This window comes from Adiantum capillus-veneris, chromosome 15 (genome assembly GCF_014529385.1).
Source record: "Adiantum capillus-veneris isolate H3 chromosome 15, ASM1452938v2, whole genome shotgun sequence".
Classification (NCBI taxonomy): domain Eukaryota; kingdom Viridiplantae; phylum Streptophyta; class Polypodiopsida; order Polypodiales; family Pteridaceae; genus Adiantum; species Adiantum capillus-veneris.
In genome coordinates this window covers 65,416,531-65,418,622 of record NC_140945.1, presented here as the reverse complement: position 1 = coordinate 65,418,622, position 2,092 = coordinate 65,416,531, and the positions used below count along the sequence as shown (strand labels likewise).

The 2,092-nt window shown below is 42.8% G+C and overlaps 1 pseudogene; it reads left to right on the top strand.

The window, feature by feature from the left end:
- The first annotated feature begins 706 nt into the window (after nucleotides 1–706).
- LOC147440804 (uncharacterized) lies at nucleotides 707–1,508 on the top strand (annotated as a pseudogene).
- The last annotated feature ends 584 nt before the right edge of the window (nucleotides 1,509–2,092 follow it).

The following is a 2,092-nucleotide window of genomic DNA, read 5'->3' as shown; positions in this document are numbered from 1 at the left end:
AAATGGAGCGGGAACAACTTGTGCTATATAGCACAAACCGTAGAAGATAAGGCACCTGTTATGCAGAAAACGGCACTGGCAGAAATTCTGCACAAAGTGACGAAATAGCCTGTGCGATACTGCCTGTAGTGGAAACGGAGGCCGAAATGAGCCCAAAATCAAAATTCTGAGCAGACCAAGCTTTTCGAGCACCCCCAAAAAAATTTTCGACCTGCGAACGCTCGCCAAAGCTCACTGAAATCGGAGAAACTGAGCAGGCGTGTGCTGGAGCAGCTGGCGACTAAGCCCGGGAGGACGTGACCTGCTCTGATACCAATTGTTGGAATTAGGGTTGCAGAGAAACACACACAACTTGGAGAAGACAAAGGAAGCTCAAGGCACACAATAGAGAGTGTGTTACTTAGTGTGCAATGGAAAGATAGATAGCCCTAGAGTGATGGGCGTATATACAATGCACGGGGGAAAAAACCTCCTAAAGAGGGAAAAAATGGCCCGACGGTCCTAGTGTGTTCACACACATCACTACCACATGTATATGGTAACAAATTGACCTATCTTGCTTATTGTTTTTTTCTCTTTTATTATACATTTGAAATATTCCATGATATATTGATGCTCTTTTTGATTTTGTTTCCATATTTAATCTTTTTTGTAGCTGAGTTTTGTGAACTCTCACAAAGATGATTGCCAACAATTGCTTCAAGAAATGGTTGTTGATGGCCCTGTAATGTGCGTTGCAAGAAACATCGGTGCATTCCTTGCCAAGGCCAATACCTTGTCAATACTGGATGTTACAATTCTAGTGCCTGTTCGTAGTGCACGCCTCAGAGAGGAGCTTGCCGCCGTCTTTCAGGCGCAAACCAAAAATTTGGGCTACAATCGTGAGGTTCACTCATATAGCATATAGTGATATATTAGAAGTGACTTCTCTCATTTTCTTACATAGTTGCCTTGTCTAGGTTGTTGGAACCCTCAGATTCGTCAACTTCAATAGTGTGCTGCTGGAGAAGCATTGTTCGAATTGTAAATCCACAAAAGTGTATAGACTTAGGCAGGCACCTTATTGTGGATCTTGCAATAACAACACCAGAATAATCACAACACCGAAGCTGGAAGAACGTATTGCAACAAAAGACAAAAAGCTTCTTGATGTGCAAGTGGTGTAGCAGCCGATTTAGTGCTTGCATTGGATAGAACCTTCAACCAAATTTACGCTGAGTCCATTTCCGAGGCAAGAGATACCTTGGCAACAACCTCAGGGTTTGGCTGTTTCAAAATCAACACGAGTGGCCACGTGGTGGCGTATCAAATTGAATCTTCGTCTTGTGAATGTTTGCCTTTCATTACTAGCTACCCTTTACATTGTTTGCTTGTTTTAACTATATCCTCAAACAAAACCAATGCTTCCATCCTCTACTTCTTTGTAACGTGCTTTTGCACACTTTTGGTTGTGGTTCTAAGTATTGTGGTTATGCTTGTAAGTATTGTTCGCTTCTACCGTGAATTGAGAACTCAAAACATTTCTGTATTTCTCTTCTCTCTCCGTCTCTCTCTCTCTCTCTCTCTATGGATCTAGAATCAAATACAAATAGGCACACATAGATACACAAAACATTTTCTCTCTCTCTTTCTCTCTCTCTCTCTCTATCTAGAATCAAATACAAATAGGCATAGGTAGATACACAAAACATTATCTCTCTCTCTCTCTCTCTCTCTCTCACACACACACACACACACACACACACACACACACACACACACGCACACGCACACGCACACGCACACGCACACGCACACGCACACGCACACGCACACGCACACGCACACGCACACGCACACGCACACGCACACGCACACACACACATTCTTCTTCTTCTTCTTCTCTCTCTCTCTCTCTCTCTCTGTGTGTGTCCATTGCTTGTAAAGCAACACACAAGCTCTCTCTCTCTTTCTCCGTGTGTGTGTGTGTGTGTGTGTCTAGTCCTCAATTCCTCTCTCTATCTATCAATTATATGCAAAACAACACACACTACTCTCTTCCTCTCTCTATAATGGAAAATCCTACTAGTTTCAGTATTCCAAAAGAGATAGA